Source organism: Marmota flaviventris, chromosome X, assembly GCF_047511675.1.
Source record: "Marmota flaviventris isolate mMarFla1 chromosome X, mMarFla1.hap1, whole genome shotgun sequence".
Taxonomy (NCBI): domain Eukaryota; kingdom Metazoa; phylum Chordata; class Mammalia; order Rodentia; family Sciuridae; genus Marmota; species Marmota flaviventris.
In genome coordinates this window covers 24,154,995-24,164,737 of record NC_092518.1, presented here as the reverse complement: position 1 = coordinate 24,164,737, position 9,743 = coordinate 24,154,995, and positions in this window count along the sequence as shown.

Below are 9,743 nucleotides of genomic sequence, written 5' to 3'. Positions count from 1 at the left end.
AATGTCTTTATTTTACTTTATGTGGTGCTGAGGATTGAACCTAGTGCCTCATGCATGCTAGGTGAGTGCTCTACCTCTAAGCCACAACCCCAGACCTCAGTGTAGATTTATTGATTGTAACAAATGCACCCACTCTGGGATAAGATGTTGATAATGAGAGAGGCTATGCATTTCTGGGGGTAGGGTCCATGTGGGGAAAACTCTGTATTTTCTGCTCAGTTTCACTGTGAATCTTAAACTGCTCTCAAAATAAAGTGTATTTTAAAGACTTTATTTTATTTTATTTATTTATTTTTTTAAATACTTATTTATTTATTTTAGTTTTCGGCGGACACAACATCTTTGTTTGTATGTGGTGTTGAGGATTGAACCCGGGCCGCACGCATGCTAGGCAAGCGCGCTACTGGTTGAGCCACATCCCCAACCCCTTAAAGACTTTATTTTAAAGAGATTATTTTGATAGATATGGATGGTTCTGTCACTTACTCATCCTCATCTGACTGCTTATTGCTAGGCATTCATTACCTTGGTTGAGAAATCACCAGTTTCCCCTTTCAGTTGCCATTTCTATTTCCCCAGACTTAACCTTCCTTATTGTTGGCCACATTGCTTGCATTGGTATATTTCCTTGCTTATAATGACATTGATTTTACTGGAATGCTTTTTGGTTATAATTAACTTATTAATAATTATTTAAATTATTAAATTAATAAATTATATTGTTAAAAGCTAAGACTATTTTAGCTATTTTGTAAACTATTAGCACAACATGAAGTCACTAACTTATGGAGAATAAAATAGTTTTTTCTCCTTTTAAAGACAATTGGCTCCCAATTCCCTACCATTAAGAACAATTTCAAGTATATTTTCTATTTACATTTTCAAATGTACCTTAATTTCTCCCTCCCCTTCATGCCCCTTCCCCCAATTGCTGGTTAACAGCACTTTTGTCCACAAATGGAAATTTTCTCTTTTGTAGTCTGTGTCTGACTGCCTGGAAATGGTGATGTCACAATCATTGGTTTGAAGTTAGGCAACATAATAAGAGGAACATGGTTAAAGGGGAAACAACCTCTGTTTGTAAATTAGTATTTGTACAATGTAGAAAACGTAAGTTTGTATGACTCCTGACTCCTCCTTCTGGATAGGGTGATATGCTATCTCTTTCCATTGAAGAGAATTTGCTTTGATGTAGTGTCTATGTGTACACACTTTGGGATACCTGCATATTACATGGTTACAGAGCCCATGTTGTTTCAAGCATTGGAAACCTCTGATCTGCGCATCTTGCAATGATATTAGACAGGTAGTTAGGTAGTCAGTATAGATAGGTAAATGGAGTCAGGTTGGATCTAGGAGGCCAATTTTGAGTAAGTCTGGGAAGTTGGAGACTGTCCCCTGAGGGATCTTATCAAGAACCTGCCCCTGCTCCAACCTGTTGCCAATGTAACCTGTCCCAAGAATTTCCCCTCCCTACAGGGAGCTATAAGGTTGTTAATGTGTCTTTGTCTACTCCATCCTGCCCTTCCCCCTTCAGCCTATTTCTCACCTTTTGGCCACCCCACTGAGCATTCCTGGGCCTAGACACGTACGCAGGAAGGAGAAAGATAAGGGGGGAAAGCAGGAGAACAAAGGAATCCTAGGACATATAAAAAGGGTGGAACACCTCGCCTCTTGGGATATCAGGATACCAGCTATGGTCCCCTTCTCCCTCGTGGGACAAGTCTATGTTACCTCTTTTTAAATAAACTCTGTTTTATATGCTTGCCTCAGCATGCTTCTCTAATGTTCAAACTTCAACATATGGGGAAGGAGGACTCGGTACCGGTAACTGGCAGTATCAATGTGGACCCAGAATGGCATGTATTCAAGAATAAGAAACAGAATGTCCAGTGTTAAATTATGATTCACAGCTATGTGATTATGAAGCTTAAAGGGACAAACCCCATTTCAAGTGGTGTCCTTTGTGGCATCACTGGATGATATTTTTGAATTGCCTAACCCATGAGCTTTTCATGGGACACCTCATCTCCAAACTATAACATTTGATCCTTGGCCCCCAAAAGTTCATGCCCATCTCACAATGAAAAATGCATTCATTCCATCTCCAAGGGTCCCTATAATCTTAATAGTTCCAACATTACCCAAATTCCAAGTCCAAATTCTCCTCTGAGACTAAAGAGAAACTCTTAGCTGTTAGTCTCTATAAAATTCAAAAGCAAGTTACATACATCCAATGTACAATGGAACAGAGTAAACATTCCCATTCTAAAAGGGAGAAATAGGGACATAGAAATAAAGGATGGAAGCAAAGCAAGACTGAAACCCAGGACTGGAGTTGTAGCTCAGTGGTCACCTGGCACTTGTGAGGCACTGGGTTAAATCCTCAGCACCACATAAAAATAAATAATATAAAGGTATTGTGTCCATCTACAACTAAAAAAAAATATTTAAAAAAAGACTGAAACTCAGCTGGGCAAATATTAAGCCCTGTAGCTCCATGTCCGACTCTGCGTTACATGGCAGTGAGATGTGATCTCCAAAGGGCTTGGGCAGCCCCAGCCCTACAACCTTGCCAGTTGTAGCCCACATGATCTGTCTCTTGATCTGGTTCTGCTCCCTTCCTACAGCTTTCCTTAGCTAGCATTTCACATTCCTGGCATCTCTTAATTCCTGGGTTCTCCATTTTAGTTTCAGTTTATCTCACAGCTTCACACATTGCCTTCTTAGCAGTAGCCCCCAGGGATTCTGACCCTGTTACACTTTGCCTGGCCTCCCAAGCCTTCCTTTGAAATCACCGTGAAAATCTCCATGACCCTTTAACTCCAGCATTCTGCATTCTTGCAGAACCAGCACCATATGGATGACATCAAGGTTTGCTGCCTGTTTTAGTTGCCACCCCTCGGATCATAGCTGCAATGGCCTCTGAGTGCTAGACATCCGAACATAATGAAACAAATCATAGGGAAGCAACTTTTTAGATTTCCCCATGCAAGGTTGCCCCAAGGTCTCTTCCCAAAGGAGTTTTTACTTTTACACCTTTGAGTCTGTGACAGGTAGGGTTTTGCAGTTTGATAAGATACCCTCAAGGCATTTTCCCATATTTCTGTGAAAAATATTTAGTTTCTCTTTAGTAGTGGTAATCTCTTCATTTTCATTGGCCCTAATATTATGCACATTTTTCTGACCAAACTATAAGTTTTTGAAATTCTTCCACTCTGTTATCTGCTCCCACTTATCACACTAAACCTAGCTAAAAGCTAATAGCAATATCCATGCTACCACTGAATGCTACACTGCCTTGAGATTTCTTCCACCAAATTAATTTGTCCATCACCTTTAAATTTAGTCTTACAAAAACTCTTGGAATACCTCTAGTCCAATTCTCAATAGAGTCCTTGGTATCATCTGAAATCTCATGTGCAGTCTTTACTATTCTCTTTCCTGTGGGCAATCTGTTCTGAGCTTCTGTCAGAATCACCCAGAAAGTTCTGCTTGCAATATTCTAAGCCTTCTCCAGCCTGAATCTCCAAACTTTTCTAACCTCCCACAAACCAGTTCTAAACGCCTCTCAACTACATGGCCAGGCTAGTCATAGCAATGACCCTACTTCTCTGTACCAATTTCTATGTTAGTCAGCTTTTCATTGCTATGACCAAAATACCTGACAAGAACAACTTAGAAGAGGAAAAGTTTATTTTGGGCCATGGTTTCAGAGGTTCAGTCCATGGTTGACTGACTCCATTGTTCTGGGCTTGAGGTAAGGCAGAATATAAGGGTGGAAGGGCATGATGGAAAAAGGTTACTTAGTTCATGGCACCTTAGAAGAAGGGAATGGGGAGAGATATAGTCCATAAGACCACGTCCTGGGTTGGAATTGCATCTCCACGGTAGAGCACTTGCCTAGCATGTGTGAGGCACTGGGTTCAATGCTCAGCACCACATAAAAATAAATAAATAAAATAAAGGTATTGTGTCCAATTACAACAACAACAAAACAAAACAAAACATGTTCATAGTGACTTACTTCCTCTAGCCATGCTCCACTTGCCTATAGTTAGCACCCAGTTGTCCATTCAAATTATTAATTTATCAAATGGATTAATTCACCAATGTGGCTATAGCTTTCACAGTCTAATCCTTTCACCTTTGAACATTCTTGCACTGCCTAAAACTTGAGCTTTTGGGGGGATAACTCATATCCAATCCCTAACATCTTGTGTGCCCTGAGTCTACACCTAACCAATGACTTGCTTTTGGCTATGAAAGCAATGGTAAATATCACATAAGCAGAGACTTATGTCATATTTGATGGGAATTTGAAGCTTATGTCAATTACATGGGAATACCATTTAATTATGCACCTGGATGCCATCTTTCTGAAGCCAGATTTAAAGATAGGTAGTTAGGGTAGTTAGGTAAATCGGGTCTAACGTCAAGTAAGATAAAGAAAATAAGGCCATTATTGAGAATGGAGTCCTGGAAAGCAAAGCAGCACTTGGGGAAATTGAAATGTTATTGTCCCCCCCAATGCCCTGGAACCCATCCTAAAGCAGAAAACAAGGAAATGCTAATCAAAAGCCGCCCCAGGCCCTTTCCTGCCCAGATTACTCCTCCAGCCCACCTATCTCCTACCCTTTGGGCCTTCCCACCTGCATTCTAACACTGAAAGATAAAGGGAAACAGAGGATGACAGGAGTGTGGGAAAGCTGAAAGAAGACTTTAGCTATAAAAAAGGGAAGACCTCCCCCTTCCACGGATTCCGCCTTTCGCCTTTCTGGGCCCCTTCTTCCTCCGGGGAGAAGCCTTTTCTGCTGTCCTTTAATAAAGCCTTCCACTTTCCACTCTACACTTGCCTCGGAGTGCTTCTCTAGTGTTATACTTCAGCATTTGGGGAAGCAAGCACTCATCACTAGTAAACAGTGATAACATTTCCTCCTTTGTCATTATGGAAAGTATCAAAATCACTAACAATTTACGCTAACTAAAAACAAAAAACTCCCTCTGGCACACTCTTTTCTAAAACTCTTTCAACATCTTTTCTATTTTCCTACTTCACTCTGAAGACTGGTTTCTCAACCATTCCTCAGGTGGCACAGGGCTCCAAATGACACCACAGTCTCCAAGTCTAGAAGGCTCCATCCTTTATTTATTATGATCAATTTTGCAAATCAAACCTTGAAGAAGAAGATCTGACTATCTCAACCTTTTCTTACTTCTTGTGGTCAAGTGATCACCATGATCTGGTCAATAGTGGTGACATGGGATAGATGGAGTATGAAAGAAGATCTTGTGCATTTGCTTGTTGGCTAGAGTTCTGCTGATCTAGGCTGGGTTCAGTTGGGAGTTCCCACTTGAGGTTCTGGCAACAAGGGTGACCTTTATTCTTACAGCAGACTGTGTATGGATATGTGTTCTCAACTTCCTTGGACCAATGAGATTGCTTTTCTTGGATGTGTTTACATGCTGATGGCAAAAGTGTAAAAGAATAAGTGGAAACATGCAAGCCCTTTAAGGCCTAGACTTGTAACTGTCACACTGGAAATCCATTCAGATATCATTCTCCAAAGTAAGTTATTTGACTAAGCCCAAAGTCAAGGGGCAGAAAAGTAAACTTTACTTAGGATGACACTATGACAAGTAGGTGCATGCCAGTAGGGCTGGAAAAATGAGGCTAGTAATGCCACCTAGTACACCTTTTTCTTTTCATGTCTTGAATACTCATGTTTGGATTAGCAGGGATGGTAGTAGTGGTGACTACTGATAAAGAGTTAGAAGAAATGGGTCCACAAAACAGAGGGACTAACTTGTCTATAGGATTGACTTTTAAGATTGTTACCAGTCAAAATGTCAGAGTTTAAAGGAACACTTCCAGCACTTAGGGGAAGAAGTTGACATATGCCAAGTAGGAGGTTGAACTCTGCACTTCCTCATCTCTGAATTCAGAGTAAGCTCCTGTTTACCTTTGGAGCCTTATGTATCACAACTTCCCCATGTGTACTCTAACCATTGCCAAGGAGAGTGCTTCCCATTCTCTGGAGACATCTTGCTCTTTCCCTGTTCTGTGCTTTACACCATGCTGTTCCAGCCATCTTGGATTCTGCCTTTTCCTGTTTCTGTCTATAAAGTATATTCCCTAAACCTACATGACCTGTTCCTCCTTGAACTCCCATAGCACATCTCATAGTCAGCTTTATATTATTATTTTACCAGTATTTGTTTTACCCATCTTTTTCCCAGCTTCTTTCTGTATTAATTCTCTATTGGGTATCCCATATTTTCTGGACATACTATGATGCACATCCTCAAAGTTTCTGCTCTCAAAAGACTCCATTTGCTTTAGAGAGAGATGCAACAGGTAAACTAGAATAGCAACATATGGTAAAGACTAAACAAAAGTAAGCATAAGTGCTATAGAGACTCTAAGAAGGTAATGCTAACCAATTTTTAAAAGTGAGACTCCTGAGAGTAAATAGGGAATAAGTCATTCCAGCAGAGCCAGGTGTATGTGCGAAGGCCCTGAGGTTATTTACAAATTGTTATAAGGAGCAATACATTAGATATTCATGTTTAGATACACTATGCAATACTTTCCTAATTGTCATATCTTCTGGCAGTCTTCAGTTAGTTACCATTAACCTCAATTTCTAAGCAAGAAAACCAAGGCTCAGAGTTCAAATGATTGCTTTAGAGTAAATCAAATTAAGAGTGGTAGAGTAAAGATGACAACACAGGCTTTCTGATGCCAAAGCCATGCTCTTTCCTCTACATTCTGCCTCTCAAATCTGGTTCTCTCTGATAGGAGAGAACTGGGCAAAAGGTTAGGCAGGAGCTCCAAGAGAAAAGTTAGGAACTGGAGGAAAAATGCTATGACCTTCCCAATTTTTGCCCAAAGGTTAATTCTGCTTAATAAGGTATACCAAGTACATGTAGGTAGACCTGAGCATCTTACACCCTTTCCATGAACTCTTCTCTGCTTTAAATACTTGACATTACCATTTACATAGGTAATAAAAAGGGACGGGGAAGCAGGATGACTTCTAACCTACTTAACTAACGTGGATGCAATGATGATAGCCAACAAGAATGTCATAACATGGAAAGTAAGCATAAAAAATTATCTTGGAAGAGTTGCACAAATAACTGGACAGAAATTCTAACCTCAGTACTAATGACACACCAGTGGTGTGCCTTTAAAACAACAACACATTCTAACACAAAACAGAGCTTCACTTCATTTCCATCGAAAAAAAAATATACAGGTATCATATGAAATGTTAACAAGAGGTACTAAGGATTTTGTGGAAATCTAACAAATAATAAGGTTGCTGTTCCATTGTACAATATTTTTTTCTCTATAGAGACCAGCATTGCCACCTTCAGTAAGAGGTGGAAATTGCAATTATCAAGTACAAATAATGCATCTTTAATTTTTTTTAGTTGTAGTTGGAAATAATACCTTTATTTTATTTATTTATTTTTATGCGGTGCTGAGGATCCAACCCAGGGCCTCCCATGTGCTAGGCGAGTGCTTCACTGATAAGCCACAACCTCAGCCCAATATTGTACCTTTAAATATAAATAGCTGTTCTAATTAGCAGTCTTGAATGACAGAATATTTGAGTTGGAAGACACCTTAGAGATAACTTATAATTTTCTACATTGAAAATAGATTAAGAGAAATTTGGTGACTTTGCTAAGTAACATTTGGGGGTTCTTTTGTATATTTGTGTCATTTTATCTTTGAAGCCTTGCAAAGTAGACATGACAAGTGGTATTCAATTTTATAGCTAAGAAAATTAAGGTTCAAAGAGTTTGAGACTTGCTAATTGATTAACACAGCATTAATAAATTATCATGCCAGGATGTTGTGCTCTTAATTCCACCATGTGACTTTTCATGAATTTGAATTGCTCTGAAGGAAATTATAATAGGGAATAATAACAACAAAAAAAATAGTGTTTCAGTGTTTTCCTGTGCAATTCAATAAGAAGGTCAGAAGATGTCTAGGTTGGAGTCCTAAAACTCATTTCCAGTAGTCATCTGCTAAGGGACCCTGGACTAACTTCTTACAAATCATCTTCTCCGAAGTCACATGCCTGGAACTGGACCTGTCTTACAGGATTGGTAGGAGGCTCAAATGAGATAATGAATGGGAAAATGCTGTGTTATCAACAAAATAAGTCTGGATTTGATTCATGCTTTAGAGATGTAGAAAATAATAAAAACATTAAGTTTTAGGTACTAATCTAGTGAGATACATCTGTAATTTTTAAAGGAAGATTTGGCAACTCAAACAGCAGAAATGATAACTCTGAACACAAGAAAAAATATATGCATTCTTCTTTGGGAAGATAGTATGATAAAGAGATATTTTCCTAAGTTAATTTATAGATTCAGTACATTATTAATTAAATTTTCAACAGAGTAGTTAACAGAACTTGAGTATTTGTAGTAAACTTTTTATGAAAAACATGCCACCCAGCAATATTTTTAGAAAAAAGATAAAAGTGTAAGATTTACTGTGTCAAATTTTAAACAATTGTCACAATTTTCTGGTACTATTTTTTTTTTAAAGAGAGAGAGAAATTTTTAATTTTTATTTTTTCAGCGGACACAACATCTTTGTATGTGGTGCTAAGGATCGCATGCCAGCCGAGCAAGCTACCGCCTGAGCCACATCCCCAGCCCATGGTACTATCTTAACTAGAAAAAAATGGAATGTTGAAGTAGAATACATATAAAAGGTAGACTTGAGATAGGGATTTAGGATACGGGGAGAGAGAAATACAGAATTTTTAGGGAAACACCCTTAAGCCATTAAAATGCAGAATCAAGCCATTGAAATGCAGAATTAAGCAATTGAGATTCAGAAAACGCAGATGTTAAGCCTTGGCTCTTGTCCTTGGTCCCTGTGCTTGTATAATGAGGGAAATAGGCAAGCACAGGAAAACTGGTGGGAAACTGTGCAGCTCCACTCTGGATCCACTTCCAGTCTGGTCCCTGATATAGTCTTTCTATAAATATTGGACCCCCAGCCCAAATCAAGGCTACTTTTCATTCTGGAGACAGCCTGCATTCTCCCTTGAATGTGTATCCCCCTTCCTAAGTAAACCTCCATCTACCTTTTCTCTGGCTCACGCTAAAATTCTTTTCGGTTCTCAGGACTAGAACCTTGCTAGTACTGAGTGAGTTCCCCCTCCTCTCTGGGAATGCCTAGGACCCTTCTCTGGAGACCTCTCTCCTCCGGAGACAGACTAAAAGCATTTTAAGATGAATATATGGCAAATCAGGTGACATTAAGGAATAAAAATGAATCACTAATAATTGTGTTAAGGAAAATGGATATGAATATGGAGAAAAATAAATATGCAGTAATATATTTTGTTACATTCAAAATACATTTCAAATTAGTTAAAGTGATAAATATTTAAAAACATCTATAAACAAAACTAGAAGAAGATGAAATCACAGATCTTAAATCAGCTTTAGAAGGAATAAAATTCCTTGATAATTAAAGTAATAAAAATATCTGTGCTAAAAGGATATTGTAAGACAACATAAATTATAAAATGAGAGCGACTGAGCAAGAATCATATTCCTACTTAATATGTAGGAACAGAAGTTTTAGTCTCAAAATATACGAGGAAGAGATACTGGTTTTTAAAAGTAATAATCACTCTAATGGAAGCAATGTTCAAGGAATATGAATATATAGTTATACAACAAGAAATATATGGAGT